Consider the following 24,906-nt stretch of genomic DNA (forward strand, 5'->3'; position numbering starts at 1 on the left):
TTTATGTGCTTAAAAACTTGTGAGTGTTAACATCATAAGTTGTTCACTTGCATATCGCATAATTCCTGTTAATTGCTTTTTTTGCTGTAGCTAGTGGCAAAAATATTCTATGTGAAGGAGACTGATAAGAACGTTGGCACCACGTTTATTAATTATCATTTTAATTAGTAATTATTTACTTTTATAGGTTAGTTTTCTCATATGCTGGGAGATACAGTGGCTACAACTTTATAGTTGTGGTCTTCTACCTATTAGCTATAACCTCTTCAAAACTTTGAAGGTGTATATTTACATGTAGGCTTTAATTAGTTGGGAGAATTTTCATAAGAACTCATTAAAGCTCAACTCTGCTGTTGCCAACCTCTTTATTTTTTAAACAAGCAATTGGTAGTAAATCCTGGAAGCCCTATCATATATGAGATTTGTCTTCTATTAGATATACAGTTGCTCCAAGTATTCTAGAAGAAAATAATAATAATAGTAAAAAACCCAACACTGATTAATCATTCAAAAGAAAGAACCTTGATCTTTTATGCTTTTATCTTATCTGAATACTAGTGAGTATACCAAATCAGATTAAAGGAGGAATGTTAGTCTCTTATCCCTTAGACTGAAATCTGGTTTTATCTGCTGAGAGTCAGCTATATTTGTGCTTCAAAATCCAAACATCTGTTTTCAGGCGGTGTTTTCCTTTTTTATTAACCTCCAGCACAGCCCAGCATCTGTGCAGTAATTCTGTATCAGAATTCTAAAGATTTTAAACATACAAAAAATGACAGAGATCAATCTAATCGCAAGGTTATGTGGTCACCTCTGAATATGAAGGGGAAAAGCAGATAAAGCAAAAGAGCTTTGTGTGAAATTCAGTTCTGTTCCCTTTTATTTCCCTGTAGGCTTTTTCATTTCTGGTGGAGGCATATCCTTCTGACATCTTCATGAGAAATCGTGGATGCATCTTCATGGTGCCAAGGGCATTCCAGCACTTTTTGTTTAAAAACAGTAAGTCATAGCAATTCAGGTGAATTAAATGATGAAGAGAGTCTTATACCAGAGTACACCGTGCGAACAAGTATTAACACTAAAGCTGAATTTTTGTGATTATGTCATATGTGTTTCTGAAAGAGAAGACAAAGATGTCAAAAAAAAAATCCAAAGTAGACAGTATTGTTTATCTGAATTAATGGATATTAAAGATGAGTAAACAATATATAATCCTCTATGGCAATAACACAGAAATTACATGCTTGTTTTGTTTAGCCATTTATTATTTTGCTCAAAAATATTACCAAATCTTTCTTCAGCTTAATTATCAGTATTTTTTGATAATTGTATTAAAAATAAGTACTTCGGTACTTATTACAAGTTAGAATACTGAAAATAAGAACTCATAAAAATGAGCTCTTCTGTCTTAATAGTGAAAAAAAAAAAACAAAAAACTATTGAAAACAAAAAAATGGCATATGGAAAAATAGCTACTAAAAATTTCCCATGAGGTTCAGCACACCCTTTGTGTGTTTTTCTGTATTTAGAGTTTTAGTAAAGTTAGATTTACTATTTTAATGCTGTAGAAATAATATTTTTAATGGCTTCACCATATGATGCTTGTTTATATTGTGGAGTTCTAGTTCATAGCAAAGATTTTTTTAAATATCTCAGATGACTCAAAACGTGACTGCCTTTCTTTGCAGTCAGATCTGGATTTAGGCAGAAAGTGTAAATGGTCTGTATGCCAAAATGCTGATCTTAAGAAGCTCATCTCAATTTAGGTGTCAGGCTTTAAGGTTCTAGGTATTGTTGTTCTGGATTAATAACCCTTTACTGCAGCACATCAGGCAGGAAAGACAGTACTTGTCAAATATTATCACATATCTAGTTATAAAAAAATGATATGAATCATTATGAGTACAAAATTAGACTGTTTACTTGTGGAGAAAAATATTATATATCAGCAAAGATCTTCTTTGACTATCAAATGCTTTTTGTAGTGATTAGCAATATTTTCATGAAAACTTCCAGCTCAAAATGTTATTCTGGATATTTTATTATCTGAGACTATGGGAATAAAGAACCCACACTTAAAGAGAGCAAAATCTGAAATATTTAAGTTAGCTGAGAAAAAAAATAATTAAAAAAAACAACTTGTGTGATATTCTTCATTGATTTTTGTGTGCCAGACCAGAAAATGTCGAGCTGATGTCTCTTGCTGACTCACGACCATTTATGTTATTGAATGTTGTTGGTTAGGTCACTTGTTTCAAAATATTAAACCAAATTAGGACTAGGGGACATTTGTGTGCTTCTTATTGTGCATTAATTATGATACAAGGTATATTATACTATGCACATATATGGTGCTAACAAGCAGAATGCCAGCCATTATGCTGATGCAGTGCAATTAAATCAACCCACTCTAGTATAAAAATCATACAGTCCCACTATAGGCAGTAGAAATTTGAATCCAGTCTTGGGGTGGATTGAGGTGTTTTTCAGTTGTTGTGTCACCTGTAAAGATGTGACCAAATTTTTAGCTGCTTTAAAGGACCTCCCTTATCTCTAAGAGCACATGAACAATGCATGCAGAAATGGCTACTGCATTTCCTATAGCTCCAGGCAGCTTTCTGCAGCAATTTTCAAAACTGTCTAAGTAGCAAGAACTTCATTTCTAATGAACATCTTGTTAGACAATACACTACCTCAATAAAGGCAATGTTTGGGTACAGTATGACATGATTTGTTTAACAGAGCAATTGTGACAAAGATTTCAAAGTCTCTCTCTGCTCAGTCTCTCCTCTGCTCCAGGAGTTCAGGGAATCCCTCATTGCTGTATTACAGATATTGTGTTTCCTTGCCTCGTACACCTCCCCTCCAAACAAGCTGCCTCTGGTTCCTACAGGGAATGCAGGCTTTCTTATTGCTTCATTTGAGGAATGGATGTGCCAGTGTTGTCTCTGCTGCTATTGCTGATCCCCTTTGGAAGAGGATTTATTTTGGCCATTTCTGTCAGTGGACGTGAAAACACTGCACTATGATAATCCGTATGAAAGATGTGTTGCCAACACCTATGTGCTAGTTCTCCACAGCTGTGGTCAGGATGGGATTGAAGGGCTGCTGGTTGTGTGCAGCATGCCATGTGACAGGGATTTCCTAAGAAGGAGGTTAAGGGAAAGAAAAGAGAATAAAATAGAATATATTTTTATCTGTTTTTCTTTATTTTGCTCCCATCCTTCTGAGCAGGAATGAGATAATGAGATTTGTCACTCCACTCAGCATTTCAGAAGTATTTTTCCATCCATGCATAGAATCAGAAAGGTTGGAGAAGACTTCTAAGGTCATCTAGTCCAACTGACAACCGACCACCAATATTGCCTACTAACCATATCTCTAAGAACCACATCTGTATGGTTCTTGTGCACCTGCAGAGATAGTGACTCCAACACCTCTCTGGGCAGCCTGTTCCCATGCCCAACAACTCTTTTGGAGAGGTTTTTCCTAGTATGTAGCTGTGAACTTATCATGTGTATCACTGGTACACCTGCAGTGCGCACCAGCACATGAAGTTCTGTGCTGGAATTTATTGATGAAAAATAGTTATCATTAAAATCTTGGCTTCTTTGGCAAAATTTTACTTTTTCAGCCATTCAGTAGGAATAATATAAAGGTGCAAGGAGGTGTTTTTACTTGTAAAAACCTGACAGTACATTTATTTGAGCAGTATCAGGATGGAGCTGTGTGCTGTTCCTTTTCATGCCTATTTAAATAAACACCTGAAGAAAAGACAAACATGTGAATTGACACTTGTGAGTGGAAGGATTATGGAATGTTTTCACTTGTTTAGATCATCAATGTGATTTCAAAAGTATTCCGGTAATTTCTGTGGGGTTTAACTAGGGATGCTTCTGGCAAACTCATACCCAGTGCATGCAGCATCTCAGCCTCCAGGCAGTGGCAGTGCTTAGCGGTGTTTTATGGGTAATTCCTACTCCTACCTGCTGTTATCAAAATGATCCACTGCTTTAAAGCTGAAGCCACATCAGATGGCATTGTGTTCACATGCTGATGGCTGTGCTGTGCGAAGCCCCACAGCATGCCAACCGCACTCTGCTAACAAACGTGGAGCTGCACGTGGGCTGCCGGCCCTGCTGCCCGCAGGTGAGCACAAGCATAGAGCTTCTGCTGAGCTGGAGCGGGTGACACAGTGACGTTATGGCTTAGATTTGCTGCAGAAGTACTTTCTGACATTTTTGTGCCATGTGAGACCTGAAGTCGCTGGAACAACTTGCACCATATGTTAATTCTTGTTATATAACATTAACCTGCAAGCGTTCCTTGCTGTCATCACACACAGTAAGAGCTGCATATTGTTCGTGGAAGGAAAGTGGAGGGATTGAACCCATCTAAACCAGCAACTGCTGAGCATCCTTGCATAGAGATGAGCAGTGCACATGGCACGTGCACTTTCAAAGGAGAAGTACACTCAGGGAGTGGTACGGAGACTGCAATTCAAGTACCAGCATCATTCCTTAGCGTACAACATTTTATTTAGGAAAAAATAATGTTACTGAGGATGTAGCTGAGTGTTTTCATGACATCTCTGGCAAACATCTTGCATTTCCTCTGCTATCTCTGTCCCTCCAAGCAGGCAAAAAGATTGCTACACATAGTTTTTTCAGCAAGAATTACATCATTCCAAATAGAAGTCAAACCTACAATCAAGGTTTGGTGACAGAAAAATCTATATTTGTACTTCTCAACAGAAGTATACATAAGCAATATTCAGAACCAGCCTCAGCACTGGCCAGTCTGTGCCTTGTTGTTTTTTTTTTTCCTCTCTTCAAACTAGCATTGTTATTTATAACAGAGCAGAGGGGCTTGCCCCTGACATTAATCTACTGCATAAAATAAGTAAAATGATAGAGACAATTGGAAATGTTAAGCAAAGTAATGGAAGGAAGAGGTTTTTTAACATTTTAATATGAAAATCACATAGGAGACTTTTTTTCTGCTGCATATTATCTACAGTAGCTTTCATTACTGCTATCCAGCATCCAATTTGTCATCTCTAATCAGGCATCTTTATTTCATATTTCTTGCATGCTCAAGGACCTTTTCAATTACTCTCACTAGATGAAGAATTTCACGCTCTTTAAGACACTTTTCTGAAGTGAAGAAGAACAACATCTCAAGCAAGTTTTCTAAAATTGTTAAAGCCTCCTGATGGCAATAATTTTAAAGAATGATAGTATAGGTGAAATAATCCTGTGGGTTTTTTTTTTAGTTTTTTAGTTTTTTGTTGGTTTTTTTTTTCATTTTTTTTACTCGTGTTACTTAATGTCTTTTTATTATATTCAAAGCTTTCCTTTTGGAAACTAACTGCAAATGAAATCCTAGACTACTCGAGCTACTTTTACCATTTGGACTCAAAGCAAAGCAATTTTTACTGCATCGTTTCTCCTTTGTTATCCTGTCTTTCCATCAGATTCACCATTAGCTCAGTTATAGCGCTGATACAATTTTTACTGCTACTATTATGGATGCACTATTAAATCATTTACTATTCTCCAAAACATATTTGTGTATAAAGGTCTAATGCTGAATGGTTGAAAACTCATCTCAACATTATCACCCTGGTAATCAAAGAAGTAATTGCACAAAATAATGCAGAATAAGATGCATGGTAATTCAGCTTTAGGGATGCAATCTATTTCTAGTTGTAAAAGATAATATTTGATTATATGGTTGGTTATTTTTCTTCCTGTGATTACCTTGAGGTTTTCAATGTGGAAATAAAGAGAACTCATAGCATAGCATTGGATACCACTGTAAAATTCACATCATATTGGACATCGTGTAATTTAATTGATGTTGTAATAAATTGCATCTTGGCCAAGTGATGATTATTTGAGCTGCACACCAGTGGTGTCTGTTGTTCAGTCTGCAGGGCAGCAGCCAATGAATACTTCTGCACATGTCTCCCTGGGCAGAGTGAGCTTGGTCTGGTGCAGACCTTGCAGACAGCACTTTGTTCCTTGCTGCAGCACTTGCCATTTGCAGATGGGTGCAAAGTATCAGTGGAGATTTGAATTTCCTCAGCTTAACCTTTTCTCTCCCATCTGTTCCACTGCATAGGATTCGTAGCCATAGTGTTTGCTGCTGAAATCTGTCAGGTGTTTCATGCTTTGCAAAAAGCTCTATGCAAACAACTGAGTATGTCATTATTGCACAAATATTAATTGCTCTGTTATGCAACAAACGGAGTTATTGACATTTTGGCTGTTCCAATGAAAGACATAAGTGGATAGAATTAACTGTTTGTAATCAAGAAAACTCTCAATGGTGTCAAAATATCTTAGAAAACTGAGAACCTATGAAAGATGTTTGAGTCATGCTGATACAGGGAAAGAGTGATCCCAGTCATGCACTGTAAGTGAAATGTTTGAAATTTGCACCCTGCCAGCTTGCCTTGTTGGTAATAGCATATTTGATGATGTATATGTGGATGTAGTTTGTGTACTTGGAAAACCAAGTTGTTGCAGCGTTTTATTACCTGCTCTTTAATCCACACTTCAAGGATGAAATTCTGTCCTTTTCACCATTGATTTTGTTGGTCTTGTAGCTTCTTCAAAGATGAATAGTGTAGGAACAGCCTGCTGATGTTAAACACTGAGGTGTCATTGCTAAGAGGGTTTGCTCATAAAGGTCAAACGAAAATATGTCAACTCTCTTTGACTGGTAGTCCATGCTGTTAGTAGGTATTGATTACATTTAAGAGTCTGTGGGTAAGAAGCAATTTAAATTATCCTCAAGCAACAGTACAGGAAATAAGGTTCCTTGCAAGGTAGATGCTAGCAGGTACCACTGTTGTGAAACTAGTTTGAGGAAGGAAAGATGTCTAGAAGAGAGTTACTCGTTTAGAGGGACTGACTGGTAGTGATGGTGGAAGAATCATGAACAGAATAATTGCCAACTCTAAGTTTTTTCTGCCTGTGATACCAAATATGGCAGTGTGAATATCCAAGAACTTTTTCCTGTTTTAACTGCATTTTAAACCACTGTAGCCCTCAATTTTTGAAATCTGAATGAATAAATACTCCTTCTTCAACTTGTATAGGAAAGAAAATCCTAATACAAAAATCTCGCACCGCCCTATCAAATGATTTTCCAGAGTTTTTTAGGCAAATGATCTTGAAACAAACAATCAAAAACAACAACAATAATAAAAAGCCATTTATCATCCATTTATGTTTTAAGTGTGGTAATAGGTATTTATCATTCTGCTCTTATTGTCACAACTTTTCTTACTCTCACAACTTTTTTTTTAATTCCTTGCTAATAAGTATATAACTTAGGTGAAAAGCTCTGACTGTCCAGATTGTAAAAGGGGAAAGTCTTACTTTCAGCATTTACTTCTAGTTGTAAAGAATCATCTAAAGTAATTTGCTATTCTATCAATGCAGAGAGAATTGAACTGTTTCTAAATACATCTAAAGTATGGTAAGCTTTCAGTTGTCTTTTCAGTGTCTATTTCTATTGTGAATCAAATACTGAATGTGCCAAAACAACTTTTGAAAGTAAGTTGTGTATTATAGATTTCTGCAAACAACTGCGGATTAGCTGCTGTGGGTGGTATATCATCAGCCCTGGGAAATTTTGACATACCTTTCAAATAAACAATATTTACATTGGTATACTTGAGGAGAAGTAAGCAGAGAGCTGGCATAATTAAACTTTTCAGATAGGCTGAGGATTAGGTACTAAATTTCCAGGTTGTACTCATAAAATTAGATGTGTCTGTTGGAAAGATGTTAAAAACAACAGCCAGCCTTTCTTGGAAAGAGGTATGTGAGGCTGTAGAAGGAGAAGAGCTGTCTGGGAACACTGCATGTACGCAGGCTATCTACAGACATGCACAGGTGTGATATGAAACTCCCCAGAAGTGTTCCATTTGTGTGCATCTCCCACTTCTTTACATATGTCTGGTATTATATGGTAGCATTGTTTATGACTATTAAGCAATTAAAAGGAGGATGTTATGATAGTAAAGCAGTCCTTGTGGTCATAATCAGCTTATTTCATTAGCTTGAGTTTACCCACTGCAAGATGGTAATTTGCATAAGCAGAAGTAAAAAGATTTTGTGTGTGTCTCAGTATGGAACTGAGCCTGCCCAGTGCAATTTGTTATTTTATAGATTACTTCTGCTGTTTTGGAGATATGAATAGTTTTGTGCAGATGCTACTTCCCTAGTGTTTTAAGATACCAGATAGTGTTTGGGAAATTACACTTTGCATCTAACTTCAATAACAAATATTCTGCCTCACTTAGAGTTCTTCCTTGACCAAAATTATGCCCAATAAATTGATTTCAGAGCTGTACGTTTATTGCAAAGAGATGGGAGCTCCTCAGTGCTATGTGTTTTATTCTTCCACAGTAACAGTTGAATTGTGTTTTTTCAAATACTTCAACCACTAACCATTCTTACACCAAAAGTTCTCTAATAAAACTCAGGAAGTAGTTGAATACATTTTTGGATTTTACTTGTTATATAAATGAAATGCATATTTGACCACATGCAAGCTAAACAAAATGATATATATAAAACATGGTCCTGTTTTGATGAAACAGGATGATGAAGTTGAATAGTATTTTTTTTAATGACAATATGGCACTGGCTTGAAAAACAACACCTTTTGGGAAGCACTCCTATAGAACAAATGTGAAAGTTTGTAAATGCAATCATATTCTTATGCCTTTGTGAAAACTATAAACTCATGAACTATTTGGTGTTTAATCACTTAAATATTTCCCATATCCAGCTAAAAAGACAGTGATTTACAGTGATAATATAATAAGATGTTCAATTTCTATTAATTACTGGAAATAATTTGTGTATTTGTCTCATGAATTAAGCATTTTTTACTCATATTCAGATTATTTGATACAACTTTCATTGCTAATATATCATTTTCTCAAAAAAAAAAAAACTGATAAACATTTAACATCGAGATCTATTTATTAATTTATATTTTTGTAGCATAGAGATAATTAGAGTGCTGACAAATTGCTTGTTTCATTGACAAGTTGCTTTGAATTTCATAAGATACAAGTATTTAAAACAACAATTTAATCCAGACTGTTTTGGCATGCAAAAGCAAAATGAATCAAGCCTCAGTATTAATAATGTTTTTAACCTGTCAGTTCCGCTCTATCTGCTGCTCCAGTGATTTAAGTTGGGATAGGCTTAATTTGATTTCATTTTTAAGTATTTCCTTTTAAATAATGGATGACATCCACGTGTACTGATACCTATTCGCTTGATGTGATCAAAGGTGATTCATAACACATCATATAATAAACTCTCACAGTGATATTTACCTAAGGATACTTTAATAGAGAGTAGTATATTTTCTTTTCTAGATTCATTAGCAGGAAAGGCAACAAATCACAGATGTGGTATGAGGCTTTAATGTAGGTTCTAAATCAGTTTTTTTCTGTTTTTTTTTTTTTTTTCCTATGTTGTACTTCTGTCTGATTTATTTCCCAGTCAAGATATGATTGCAATGATTTTCAAGGCAAATGCAGTGTGTTCATAAAATACTATCCCATAATCGCACTGCAAAAATATGTCTAAATGTCAACAAAATTATGAATGCTCTGATTAATAGAAACCAGATGAATTCCACTGGGAAGAGTTGAAAACAAGCATTTGTTTTTGCTGTTCTTTTAAAAATTATTTTATTTTTCTTCCATACAAGACATTTAAAACAATAATTCAGGAGTTTCTCACCCTACTTAATGAACTGACAGAAGTGTCAAAAATGTGAAATACAATTAAACACAAATTTCACACAGTATCAATAATATTGAGAAGCTTAGAATGATGTAGGTGACAAGGCAGCTGAATCACAGGGCAGAGCTGGGTAGCCATTTCTAGATGACTGACCTTGCCGAAAGTTTTACTGTTTCACCAGACCCTCTTTTGAGTATTAAATTTTGGCAGTGTATCAAAATTAGTGAGTGGATTGTTTCTTTTTTTTTGAGGTATTTTCTAAGTGTGAGTCTAGCTTAACTTGCTCAGCTAAGTAATCCATTATGTGCTTTCAGTGAAGTAACAAGGACAATCTGTGAAGAGGAAAGTGTCATAAACAAGAGGGAAATGGAATGGGAGATGGTTGGATATTAAGGAGAAAAACAGAATTTGTTTAGTTGCTGACCAGGATAGTAGGTTAACCCAGCATTTCAGCTATCCATTTACACTGTGGCTATTGATGGGAAACAATGGGAAACAATTTGGGGAGTTGACAGTGAGGAAAAATACTGAGTTACAAAAAATTTTAGATTTTTCTTATATTAATTATATCACCTTTTCACTCATCAGTCAAATTTACTATAGAAAAAACATTTTTTTTTCTCGCTTTGTAGTGCTAGGATTATGCTTCAGGCTCAGTTTTTTTGAAGGAAGCAAGGAATTACTACATAAGATTAGCAACCTTGGCTACTAATGACATTGCACATGGTCATAGATAATGTTTAAAGGCAACTATGTAATTATCTACTTTTCATTCTAATCTTAAAGCAGGAAAGTTCACAGAGGAAATACTTCTGGTTTGCTCTCTGTGAGTGAAGGCCCCAAGCTCTCATGAGGTGCCACAGGGCTTTGAGAGGCAATGAGTGGAAGCTGGAGCTATTGCAGTTGTCTCTTGTCCATAGATGGGTGTGTTTTAAAGGGAATCCTCATGGTACTATAAAAAAGTGGAATTTGTTGATGATAAAAATTTTACGTCTCAAAGCACAAATGCAAGGATTCAACACCTAAGTAACAATTATAAACCTTTTCATCTTCAAAACTTTGTTGATAGAAATGTGAAAGACAGGAGATTGCACTTCAGCTTGAGAAGTGGGGCTTTTCATGTTATTTGTCTTCTTAGCAGAATGTATGGTAGGAATTCTGTCTAAAGAGAGTACTTTTTGGAGAAGTATCAACAGATGGGATATCAGTCAGATAACTGTTAATGAAGGTAATTTGAAAGTATATCTATGATACGAATTTAGATTGTAACAATAGATTGTAGAAGACCTACTGTTATTCATTTCCAAACCTTCTTTCAAAATAGTTTTCATTCTTTGCTGTTTTACACTGTCCTTCAGATAGTGTAGAATTTTCAGAGTCTCTAAATTTGAATTTTGTCTCTTTCAGGTATTACCTTCTGAATCAAGTTCTTCTATTTACGTTATGCACAAGGGTAACAGCAGCTTTGATGTGTACGTCCTAAGCCTTCTTGTGTGAAGACAGTCTGCTAGCAGTGCTTAAGGATGGCGGTGTTCCATTACATGCTCTTTGAAGCAGCAGAGGTACTGCAGAATGTCTGTTATTGAAAATTTTCCTTGATTATTATTTTTACTGCCAGACTTTTAAACCATACAATATCAGCTTTCTTTCGACTTTGCTTCTTAGTTCCTTCTATGGTAAAGCTTAATACAGTGAACATATGGAGCAGCTGAAAGGCTGCCAAAGGTTTAAATGACAAGGTTATAAATACAGAGACAGCATGTTTTCTTTCCCCCCTGAATGTATAGTTCTGTTGGTTTGAGCCAAAGCAGACAATAAATCAGAACGTATAACTTGTTTTGCCATTAACTTTATAGATTTATAACACGTACAGGGTACTTTGGTCTACAGGAATGAAACAGTCACACTGAGTTTATGACACTGTGGAGGAATGCTCAACCAACTGCTGCAGAGAAGATCTGCAGTATTCCCAGAGAAAGTCAGTTCCGTATTACAAAATGCTCCCAACAAATCTCACTATCTAGGGACCTTTCTTTTCCCCCAGTCTTGATCTTCATTCACAGGCTTTACTCCTTGACCTGCTCCTTTGGGTAGGGAGGAGATGCCTTTCACTTTGCCTTTTTTTCTGCAAGTGAGGAAAATGCTCTGTATGCATGAAAATAGAGACTTCCTGACAGTGCTTGTACTTTCTTCCAAGCAGTAGATCCTTCCTTGCTCTCATCTGGTCTTCTCTTGAAACTATTGTTGTTTTCCCATAGCACACAAGGAGCCAAAACTAATACCTGTTACGCTACTTGGATGCTCAAGTGTGTTGTTTTGGTAGGATTTATATTGTTGTGTGAGAGCTAGGAGAGCAAGGCAGCACCAGGTACACTGTGTGAGGAGTGGTAGGGATAATGCTGATGGAAAATGTATTTCTTATAGAAGCAATCCCAGCATAAGATATGTAAAATTTAGAAAACAAAAGCTTCTGCATACGAAGATCCTGTATGTTTTACCTTCATCTTTGCTTTCTTAATGCACTTTATTTTTTGTCATCCAGATGTTGTGGTTATGTTTAGCTAGAAATGTGATGTAAAACTCTTGTATTTTTCAGTAGGGCGCATTAGGAGTATATAAAGTATTGTGTTTCTGTTTTCTGCTGCAGCGAATGCTTTTTCTCAGCCATCCACTAGAAGGGAGCCACCCTACACCAGAAGTACAGCTATGTCAAAATCAGCGCTCCTAAAAATAATAGTTTGGATTATTTGCAAACAGATGGCTGGAAACACAAACACTTTATCTTACAATCATCACTTATCCCTTTGGCTGCCAGTACTCCACTGCACATGTCTTTGTTGCTAGATGCTAATAATATCAATTGAAAGGACTTGGAATGTCAGCCCCTACCTACCGTACTGAGTACGCGGCATGCCAGCTGGGCTATTTGAAGAAAAAAGAATAGCTTTTGGGTTAAAACATTTGGTTTGGACTCTAGAGACCTGGGTTCAAACCATGGTTCTGCAATAGATTTCCTCTGCGACCTTCAACAAATAACACCCTCGTTGTCTCAGCTGCCCATCTGTTAACAGAGGAATGGTAGTTATGATGGAAATTAATTTTGCTTTGTAACAGTTCTTAAGGTTGTAGCCCTTTCATCAGAAGTGTAGCTCAAAACGAAGCCCTGAAGACAGATTCCATCTGAGAACTGGCAGCAGAGGATGAGGCTGTTTCTGTGGTGTGATCCTCCCTGTTAGGCTGATTGCAAAGCAGTGGCAGTAATACAGCAACCTTATGGCTGAGCTCCTTTTTCAGAAGGCCCCAGATGGGCACTTCTCTTCTTGCTGTAGCCTTGTACCTCCTCTTGTAGAGCAAACATGCTGTTACCCCCATTCTTTCCTCTGGCATTTCCTTGCTTTCTGGGTGTTGTGAAAATAGCCTATTTCTGTAGGAGCAACAGTTTACTCCATAAAATGATCTTCTTTTTTGCCACTTAGTATTGTTGTATGATGCACAGTTTTTGTTACAAGAGCCGTTGTTTTATGGGATCAGGATGACCAGAGGAGGGGGAGCAGAGCAAAGGACAGCAGAAATCCTTGCTAACATGTCAATGGTCTGTACAGATACAGCAAAACAATCTGTCAGCAGTCATCACACTGATATTTCACACACTCACTTGTTAGTTAGCCTGAACCGAACAGTCCCTGGCCAGCTGTCTTCTTTGGTGTGAAACAGACTGATGGTCCTCTGCTCCTTCCAACAGACTGTGCTGTATAGTCTTAGTACTGTGCTATGTGCTAACTCTTGTTAGCATCTGCACATACATCCTTGGCTTGTTAGGCTTTGGATAACTGGCAAGACACAATGAACCATCCTAGTTTCAAGTCATCTCTTCCCAGTTTTCTATGACCCTAAGGAGGGCTTTGAGAGCGTTACAGCATCTTGGGCTGATATCTGACGTATCACCGTAGAAGTCATGACTATGACAACGAAGATGAGGAGGATGTACCCTTTACCCAAAACTTCCTTCAAACTGGGTCATCTTAGAGATGTACAACAATGGAAAAAGATTGCTGGAAATTATCTAGTTGCCAAAGGTAGCCTGCAGATGCCATCATAGCTTGTACAGGTATTTGAGGATGTTATGTGATGCCCTTTGTTGAGATTGTATGGAACATAGGGACTTCCTAGTTGTTATCTAAATATGCTTTTGTGTGGTTGAGTGCTGTTCTACCATTTTATCTTCCATTTATGTATCTAAGTGACTAAAGAACTGTTCTGAGCTAAGTGTTTGTCTGCATGATTTTAAATAGAATGAAGTTCAATTGGGTTAGTTAGCACTTCGGGGGAAGCTGTCTGCGTGCGTTTGCATCTCCTGAGTTTTCCTTAGAGTTTCACATTCAAACAAAATTGAAAGCTCAAAGGAGAACCCAGCTTGAACTGCCAACACCGTCTGACTTGGGCTTGGATCTATGCAAAACCTCTATATTTAGTTTGGTTTCAAATAGCTAACATAAATCCTTATGTAGATCCCAGGAGATGCTTTAAAGTTCACTCACTGCATATCCCAAAAGTTCCTTTGAAATATTTGGCAATTTCTAAGTTTTGTATATTGTCTGCCAAGATTTTAGGTTTATAAGGAAATCTGATATATGAATTTATTTTTCCTCCTTTTTTTTTTTTTCCCCCCTCAATTATTGCAGTCGAGCAATATACAAGAAGTGAAGGGTGAACATGAGTTGTATTTTTCCTTTAAAGACAGATACACATTGAAACTCGGAGATACTACTTCCCTGGTTTCTGCTCCCCCTCCTGCACCGGTTCTCATTGATTTCAGCAATATTTTCTTAAGTAATAACAGGCTCTGATCTTGGCACGTAGTCCTTTGGAAGCTTTTGTCTGGAGCTCTTTACAGAGAAGTATCACAAAACAGACTGTGATGTGAATAACCATGGAATGTTTTTCTTGAGCTAGGCTTACCACATACAGAGCTATAGAAAGGCACATGCATTACTAAAAATAATAGCTTAAAACTATGCCAGTGTCATTTGTTCATTATTAAGTCTATTACCTCTGAAATGAGGCTGCAGTGCTCAGTCCTTTTTTGTTCTATGCAGAGCAGTTTATTAATGGTGCCTTTGTTTAAGAGGGATGACACAGGGAGCTGAGCGGAAGACTTGAAGCTGTTCAGCAGCTATGAAGCAGCTACTAGGTACTGCTTAATATCCTAAATGACTCCGTGCCCATAAATCAGCCAGCTGTAAATTATATTTAATGTTGAAAAATAACCACCAACCAAACAGATCTTTAACCTGTAAATGTTAATTCTGTTTGTTAATACTTAGTGGCTCCAGCAGTACTCAGAGGCTACACAAGTTATTATTCACTCTGGCTGTGCTCCAGCCCTTTTCAGAAAAACCTCTCCAAGATCCACACAGGAGTGGGAGCTGCAGCGAGGCATCCACCTCTGAGCAGGGCTCCATTCCTTCCCCACTTCCTTTAACAACTGTTTGTCCCTCCCCCTCTGCTTTGCACTGCATCTAGCAATCTGAAAAGCTGCTAACCCCCAATATTTTTTTTTTTATTTTTTTGGCGTAGTGGGGAGAGGATAAAGTTTGTTTAAATGAACAACATGATTTTACTCACTCTAGAGTGAAAACAAAGGAGTATGCTGGCCTGCAGGATGGAGGAGAGCTGGCAGGAGCAAAGTATCATTCCTCCAAGAGTCCTTCCTTTCTGTCCTGTGTCAGTGACGCACAAATTGATGCAAATCAGATCCTACGTATCTGATACCCATTCAAGTATTTCATTTTTGTTGAAGGTTCTTAGAGTTGAAGAATCAGAAGCTTCAAACACTTGTTGTGAGTTGTCTATTTGTCTTCAAAAATTTACCACTGCAATCTTTATTTATATTACTCACAATACTTTTGGCTTCCAACTCTCCAAGAATCGCTCTGCTCCTGACTAAAATTAATGCTTGCTATAAATCCTGACTTTATTTGGTATTTCTAAGCAGTATAAAAATCAAATAGTGTATAATGAAATATAATTTTGTACATCAGTGAACTGGCTGGACATTAAATTTATTTTGCAGTTGATTGTATTTTATTGTTTTTACTAAGTACAAGTGTTTAGGAAAGAAGTTAGAATGTGGGGAAAATCTGTTGGAGCAGATAGTAAACTTTGAAATTGAATATTTTATCCCCATTTTTAGAAAGATAGTGGTAAACTCTGCATGTGTGTGTGTATATGCACATATTATTCTTTTGTTGGATAAGTACTACTTTGTGGGGGAATCAGACTTTTTCCTATTCCTTCATTGATTCTCCACTGACAGCTCCAAACTCTGAAGCTGAAGTTTTTTTCCCTTCTTCATCAATAAACTATGTTAGCTATACACTGTATTAATTCAGTGTAATTTTAATGTGACAAAAATTAACCCTACATATGAAATAGAGAGGCATCTTGTGATCATTGAAACTTTTACGTTTAATGAAAATTATAAATATGGTTAGATACATTTTGTTATGTAGTATAAAATAATGTTGAAATGCAGAGCTGGAGCTCAATAATCTTTAAGGTCCCTTACAACCTAAACCATTCTATGAAATCAAATATGGTCCTGGTCTATCCAGCAACAAGGACAACACATTCATATTTCTCTTCTCTGAAAGTACTCCTCTTGAAAACATAGCACAGCCAAATGAATAATAAAGAAACTGGGCAGACAATAAAATGTAAGTGGGAAACAGATGTTAACATTCTACTTATCAAGCTCTTACAAGCAGAAGAGAGCATGTAGAATGGTAATTAACACCCACTCATCTCATTCTTCTAGAAGATTAAAGAACAGGTCCTAGCCTCAGTACTTACCTCAGCAAATATAATCTCATCAATTAATCTAATTCAGAAGAGAATGAGTTTTTATTTTAGCTCATTTAGCCAGATTCTTTTCTCATTAGACTGTTTTTCTCTTTTAGCGTGCAAGACTCCATATCTCACTTAGAGGTGAAAATTCCTTGACCTTTAAATTCTCTCAGTTAAGTCTCTGCAAGAAAGATGAGATATCACAGATGTAGGAATTATGAGAACAGGATGTATGATGCATGATAAAGCTGAATTTCAGCTCCTACAGAAATGTGTTAGTTGTATATAGAACTCTAACCAGGGAAGCAGAGCTTTCCATTTTGGCCCAGGGTGCCACATATGTATATGCTACCAATGCCAGAATAGGCCAATAGCTGTTTTCATGAAGAAACCATAGCCTGATCTCCTTTTCTAGATGAAATCTCATGCAACATTGTTTTTAATTCTAATTACTAAAAATGTGTATGTAGTTCATTTTTCAAAATGCTTATGTTACCTAGAAGCATGATTGCTTGGTTGCCTAATTTGAGACATTACTTTCACAACTGGTAGTTAAGCGCAGATAAAAGGTTTGTCCATAAGTATAGGAAAGGATTTATTCTAGACTTCAAGAATATTTTAAAAATATTTTAAGGAATATACTTGACCAGTACAAAAAATCTATTTTTTTATTTTTGTTTTCCAGGTATATTTTAGTAATATATTTCGGGGTTGGTGATTTCTGCTTTGCTCTGAGACTTTATAAACATAACGTGTTCTTTTAGCTGGGAAATCACAGTTCATTTACATCCTGATGACATCTATCCCTGCAACTGTCCTTTCAGTCATGAACATCTTCCTGGTGTTATCATGCAAGTATTTCCACACAGTATCTTGCTCAGAATTTACGGATGCATGTAATGTAGTTTTAATTTTGTTTTTATTTTGAATATTTTATGTGTGAAGCTGAGACCTGATTTCCAGGGAAGTCTCATTGTTAAATCATCTTAGTAAATCTGCTTTGAACTGGAATTGCTAGTTCTTGGCCAGGAGGTATAAGCTGAGAATTGTTAAAAGCAGATGTAACAAGGCAATGAAGGTGATCATTAACGATATTATATATATTTGCTGGAGCAAAAATGAAAATTTCGATTTCCACACCATTAGTAGCCTGAAGAAGTATAAAAATGCATTTTGTCATCTTCACTCAGATAAATGATTGCTGCTCTCAAACCCTCGAATAGTTTTAATAAATGATTACTGGATAGACTCCAGTGTTGGACTGTAGCTTCTGGAAAACAGTGATATTTAGATAGACAAAAACAGATTGTTATTGAAACCATTCTCTAAATCCCTTGCACAATTCCTGGTGGAAAATAGCTTGTTGAAAATGACCAGAAAAAGGAAAATAGAACTGATTCCCTAATCTCCCTGTTCTGTTGAATTTATAGTTGTGCTTATATTGGTTTATTATTTAAACTTTATTTTCCTAAAAGCAATTGTATCATGGAGCTAGAACGGTACATGAAATGTAGTCCAAGGTAAATTAAAATCACTTAAACTCAATCGTTATCATCTGATTATAACTAAGTGCATTAGACAGCTCAGTATCCTTGCAAACACTTAATATATTAAGATGATTGGTCTTCAGCATAGTTCACTTCATCTTGCTGCTATTATGAATCACATTTATAAGAAAATGAGCTCTTGATATCTAGGTACAGAGAGAGAAAAAAAAAAAAAGGAGTTGTCAGTGCCATTATAGCAAGGCACCTCTTGCTTGATTTCTCCACTGGATTGATGGCTGCTGCTACAAGGTGAAAAAATGAAGCATTACCATGACCTCTGTGAGTATGAATGTGCAATATAGGTACCCATAAATAATAATAAGGATATGGGAAATCTCTAGTTTGAAAATTACATAATGAATAGCTGCGTGCACCATGAATATTTTTCTGGACCTGTCAGGAAGAATAAAAATCTGGTTCAAAACCAAATGGTAATACAACAGTACATACCTAAAGAAAATAAAATTATGTCCTTAGGCTTTATAACTTCACTCCGCATGAGGGTCTGGTACCATGAGGGTCTGGTAGAGAACCTCTTAGAAATATCCCAATTCCTGTGTCTTCCCTTACTGTCCTTTAAAACCTGATGTTATTATTTGGCTACCATGCATTTGTGTCCCAGAAAACTGCAAAAAGAAAACAATAAAAATGTTATGATGATAAAGCATAACTTCAGAAACTGTAGTTTCTGAAAATATTCAAATATTCAAATATTCTGAAAATACTCAAATATTTTTTATTTATTTTTATTATTTTTGTCCTGAAGAGACAATTCTAAAAAAGAAATCTCCACTTGTCAGAAAATATGTTATTAGTGACACCAAGTCTAAGTCTTGTCTTCCATGATTACTGTTTCTAATAAAATCCTGTTTGCATTGGTCAGTACCATGTCAATGGCATTACTTGCCCAAAAATTAGATTACACTGTGAAACACTGTGTAAACTGCAATGAACTCTGTTGATGATGCATTCCTTCAGGTGGAGCTCCAGCCTGCACTGAACTCAGAGCTGGGAGCTGAGTCATGTGTGCATCATAGCTTACAGCACATGTGTGGGTGAAATGAAAGTGTTCTTTGTTCAGATAATGATTATCTTCTGTGTTTTCTCAGGGGTTAAGTATAGACTGGGACACTGAAATAAAAAGTTCTGTGTTCTATGCACAGCACACTTTTATAGAGTCACAGTAATGAACTGCATTGCTTTCGAGGTTGTTAAAGTGGTACAATGATAACAGTACATACAGCACATCTGAGACCCCAAATCAACAGAAGACTTGCAATCTTGTTTAATGTTAACCAGACTAGTAATCCCGTCTCTCATCATAAAATACGTAAAATACAAGACCATACTGAATTAGAGCACAAACTAAGCCATGCTCCACAAATGGGATTCAGTTTTGGTGTTGGTTGCTCCTCATCAGACATGAGTAATGCAATTACTTTGCATTAAGAATTAAGGTGGTGTCCTGCTATAACTTATCACACAGGGATTAAAAACAAAAACAATCAAAAAAAAAAAAAAAAAAAAAAAATCACCACCACCAAAATCTTACTTTACTTCTCTCTCAAAATATGTTAGAAAAACATTCCCACTGTGGGACAGATATGCAGAGCATTCCTGGTAGACGCTGTTCTACCTTGTACTTTAGTACATGACAGCATGTTTTTGAATTCATTATTTGCATTCTGGTTTGCTTTAGATTAATTTAATAGCTTAGCTTTTTCATTGTTCTCACTTTTTAAAATGAAGTCTAGTAGCAAATGTGTTTACTTTATTGATTTAATAATTGTTTTAGGCCATGGGCAGGAGTTGCTGGCTGTGAAGTAGCAAAGAATGTGTCAAGAGCAGAAGAATTCCAGTTTTACACAACTTTTTATTGCACTATTGGCAGTTAATCACAGATAAGCTTCACAGATCTGCACTCTGATGTTACAAAAATATACAGTGCCTTTCCTCTGCTTCTGAGTTGACTCAATTACAGCCACCAGAATACCTCAGAAAGTCAGGTTTGCAAGACACAACAGCATGTTTACAAGTATGCTATCAATAATTTAAACTTGTCAAAACATAAAAAAAAAAGTATGATGTGTGTCATTATGCATTTTTCTTATGTTTTGCATTTACTAATTGACCACCAGTCTGCCAAATCAGGATGAATTAGAAGGTATTTCCATTTCTGAAGCAAAGTTTCTTTAAACTTTCAAGGTCCCAAGATGTTTAGAAATTTTGAATTTGTCCGTGTTATGATGCTGAATATCAGACTAATAGAGCAAAATGCTCATTGTTTCTCAGTGACTGCAATAGAGTGTATTGTTTTTCTACTGACTGGGAACACCTGGGAACAGACAAAAGTGCTTAAGAAGTGCAAAAATTTCTCTGTTGTTGAGGAAAAAGCTTTCTGCAGGCCGCTGTTGAGCTCTGAATCTTGTTTGAGTGAATACCAATGAAAGCATTTTATTAAGAAAGTGCTTGTTAAAGCAATGTTTTACAGTTCCATACATAAATTTATCTTCCACAAGTTAAAGTTGATTGATCTGTGCATCAAATTGATAGGTGTGGTATACATGAGTGAGAAAGCTTTGGTTCAGGGTGGGTAGCTATGAACAGAAAGGGGGGAGATGTAAATGATGTGGATTTGGCATTATTTTCTCGTATGTGAATGAAATTCCCACTCCTAGATCTTTACTGGTGCCTGATATAAAGGGACAGCACTGTTGGGAATTATCACAACTCTCTTTGCCTTTCTGCTATACCCCGTACTTTACTCAATGTACCTTTTTCTTTCCTGAAGTCAATACAAGTTGATTTTATCCATTATGTCCTTTATATTTTTACAGGAGAAGGGAATAATTTTAATGAAAATTTCAGTAGATGTTACCCCTTCTTCACCAGTGAAGACTGCAGAAAATGATAGTGTTATGTGGGGGGGGCATGGTATGTTATTGGTATATTTGCTTCTTCTGCTCAGATCTGAATGCAATGTAGTAGTAGTAGTGGGCAAGGAAGAAAAAAGCAGAGGGATCAACATTTTGCCTTCTGACTTTTAGGCACTTGATCCTGTAATGGTTCGGAAGAAGGAGATTAGAATCACCACAGAGTTGCACAGGTAGTCTCAGTTTCTTTCTGACCCTCGCGCTGTGTGTTCCATGTACTGCCAGGCTGTGGAAACCATTCTGTTTTACCATCAAGCAGACAAACAATATACTATAGGCTTTCTTTTATTTTTCCCCCAAAGCTAGGCAGTGTGCATTTATCTGACAAGGCTTCCAGATAATCCGTGGCCGGGATGTACAGTGGTTCCTCAGTGAAAAACAACCAGCCTTTACTCCCTTGTCCCAGGGGCAGGAGAATAAGGGACTTGGGACCTGGAAGAAGCAGTGTCAGACCATCAATCACATTGTGAGGGCAGAGCAGCAAGCATGCCCTTTCTCCCAGCTGTGCCACTCTTCTTTCCAGGGAGCAGCTTTGTGTCCCAGTCAGGCAGCTCTCTTGTAATTTACACATCCCTCTGTCCTAGGTTTGACCCTTTCTTTGAATGGTTGTGAGATGAACATTAATTGCCCAAATGACTACAAGCTAAGAACAGCAGATGAATTTAAGCAGTCAGCCAACTGACAAAGAGATTTTCATCAATATTCACGGTACTTAAGAGTGCAACAGAGCAGATATGCAAAGTGATACCAGTCTTATTCTTACAGTCAAGCACATGAGCTTTCAAGGAAGAGAGGATTCAATTCTTCAGTCATGTTTTCAGTTTCAGGGTAAGGATGTACTTGCTAATATAAAGCTTAACCTTTGCAACAGTGCAGACAGTTGCTAAAAACAATTTTGAATGGAAAGTAAAATAACATAGTGCTGTTTGTTTACCTTTACTTATTGCCTCAGATTTTTTAATATTGAAATTTCTCATGTGTTTGAATTGCTTTGTGCTTGGGCCCTACTGCAAGGCTGACACTATTTCTATTAAGAAAGAAGCAGAGCTTTCCAGATTGTTTAATGTTCCTTAGGTGGATTGCTCCAAGATGTAACATACTTATTGGTGTTCTCAAGTGAGCCTTCAGCAGATCTGAACCATTTAAGGGTTCACCCTCATCTTGTTAAAAATTAGTGTTTGAATATCTATCAGTATGCAAAACATTCACTTGCTACTAGTGTTAGAGCTCCTTATTATACCAGGAAGAATTTGAGTTTTAATTAGCATTTCCTCTGGTGTACTAAACCCACTGAGATTACTACACTTAGTAAAATTTAATTAACTTGACAAAAGATCCTAATTGTTTTCATGCCACTAGTCCTTAGTGAGACTAAAAATAATACCCTTCAAATTAAGTGTCTACGACCAACCTTCCTTTTGGTTGTCCTATATACATGAAATTGGTTGGCCTACATATTATTATAGTTGGTAGAAAGTCTTGCCAACCATGGAATCAAGGTTGTTGCTTTAAAAAACAAGTTATTTTATTGCTCTGAATAATGATAAAAGCTTATTAGTCAAAAAGGCCTCTGCTAACAGTTCCCATAATCTTGCTAAGTTTCGCAAGTACGGAGTTTATTGATTTACAGGTGCACAGAATAATCAACAAGTTTAATTTATATCAATATAGCAATATAATATTGGCAAGAGAAAAGAAAGATAAATGTATCAACAGCATACTGTGATAAACAAGATATATCTGTATCAAGTTCAGTGTGCCTATAAGTCTACAATTAAAATAAAAACACTTGCTGTTCATGGCTCTTCTTGTAGCTTTACTTCTTTTTCAAACAGAGCTGTTCCTGTTGTACCAAGACATAATTCACTTTGAGATACTCGTCTAGAAAGAAATGTGAGTGTGAAAAGTATCAGAAAACCAACCAACTGAATAGAATTGTGGGCAGATTTCAACCCAGGAGATTTGTTATGAAAATCTATTTGTGGAGCACAGAACTGGAGTCCGGAGAATCCTTTGGCTCTGGGAACCTAGAGAACAGATTTTAAAGAAAAGTGATCATGGAAAAGTACCCAATATACTCTATCAAGGTAAGGATGTCATCCCATTCATTTTTGTATTATAGTTGTCAGGTATATTTGTCTATTGTTTTAAAAAATAAGGAAATAATCAGTTCATATGTCTAGAAAATAAAATAAATAGCTTCTTTTTCCTGTGCTGAGCTTTTTTGGGAATGAGTATTGCTGATGTGCTCAGAAATTACCAGTAATACAATTTTGGTTTGGGCAACATAATCCATTCTTTGGGTATTCTTTTTTGAATAAAAGGTGTCTTTGATAAAACTAAAACTTCATCCCTTCCTGAAAACTTTCTGTGCAGTTCAGATTGAGATTTTTCTGTAGAGAATGTAAGGGAATATTGACTATGTGTGTTAAGTCCCTGTATTACTGGGAGGGGGAACAAAAACTGTACATATGTCTGCATCTAGAGTTTCTTTTTCTGCACAAACATCTGGCTTCTTTATAACATTTGAATACTAAGAAGGTTGTGTTGGCTGATGATCCGTCCAGACTGCTGTTAAACACCTCTTTTCTGCTTTCCTTGCCAAGTTCCTCTTGTTTCCTTCTCTCTCAGTTTAAACCACAAGGTGCTCTTACAGGCCTCAGTCTTGCATCAAGTTTTGATGTCAGCTCAAGATATCCATCTATTCCAGATAAATTATTCAAATTTTATTAATGTAAAAAAAAAAAAAAAAAAAAAAGAACACTGCTAGATTTCTCACCTAATAAACAGAGTATTTGTGGTAAGGCCTTTCATTCAAAAATACTGTGTATGCGTGTGTTTTATAGAAGCATTAAATAACTTAGACCAGCTCCCATTGACTTTTCTCATCAGATGTAAAGTAGCTTCATCTGGAGACCAGTCATGGACTTAAATTTAGTATGTAGAAGTCAACAAAAGATATGTATGTAAAGATTCTATTGGTTAAGGAAGGAATGTGGATGGATATATATATGTGTGTGTGTGTGTGTGTACAGATATATCCCTCTTATTGAAGGGGCTCTGAATTGCAACTGTAGTACTCTGTTTTGTACACCTATCAGAATGCGCTGACTTATAAAATAACTGTTTTCAGCAGTTTTTCATGATCTCACCTACTGTTCACCTTAAGTATCTAGATACTTAATATTTTTAATGAGAAAGAGGTTATTTTATAAATCAATTAATTATGATACAGTTTTCTGATCCTGCATTTTAACACACCTTTGGAGTTTTACATTAAACCATAACAATTTATGCATTTAGAAGATTAAAGTATAATTGAAAATTATAATGTGTAAAGGCAGTTCTGATTAACATAACATACAGTCATGTAATAGGAATATTAAAAACTCAGAAAGAAGAGAAAGTATCTTAAACCTCTGAAGTTTATAGTGTCTCAAGCTCAAATACTAAGCATCCACAATGCAGACATCTGTGGGAATGCTGAAAACTTTTACAAAATTGTCTCACCATCTTCCACAGGGAATACTGATCATTTAATTTGTCTCTAGTTTTGCTCCATTCTACTGGTCCTTCTTTTTTTATGTAGATACATTTCTTTTTAAATGCCGCACTTTTTGTGTAATATTTTAATTTAAAAGTATCTGTAAATTTTAAAGGAAAAATAGGCCATCAATGTAACTAGTGGTAGAATTCAAGTGGTTTTTATACAAGAAATCCTTTACAGAGTGAATGCATGCTCAATTCTATGAGTCTGGGTGTTCTTAAATACAGTAGAGTTTCTCTGTTTCTATG

At 36.2% G+C, this 24,906-nt stretch overlaps 1 long non-coding RNA gene across 1 annotated transcript in view; it reads left to right on the plus strand.

Annotated features, from left to right (window-relative positions):
- The first annotated feature begins 921 nt into the window (after positions 1-921).
- Positions 922-24,906, plus strand: part of LOC125699195 (uncharacterized) — a 34,811-nt gene continuing 10,826 nt past the window's right edge. The window contains exons 1-4 of the long non-coding RNA XR_007379480.1: positions 922-999; positions 11,193-11,347; positions 21,696-21,939; positions 22,947-23,198. This is a non-coding gene — a long non-coding RNA (uncharacterized LOC125699195). The remainder of the gene's footprint in view (positions 1,000-11,192; positions 11,348-21,695; positions 21,940-22,946; positions 23,199-24,906) is intronic.

The sequence above is a fragment of the Lagopus muta genome, chromosome 12, assembly GCF_023343835.1.
Source record: "Lagopus muta isolate bLagMut1 chromosome 12, bLagMut1 primary, whole genome shotgun sequence".
NCBI classification, from domain to species: Eukaryota; Metazoa; Chordata; class Aves; order Galliformes; family Phasianidae; genus Lagopus; species Lagopus muta.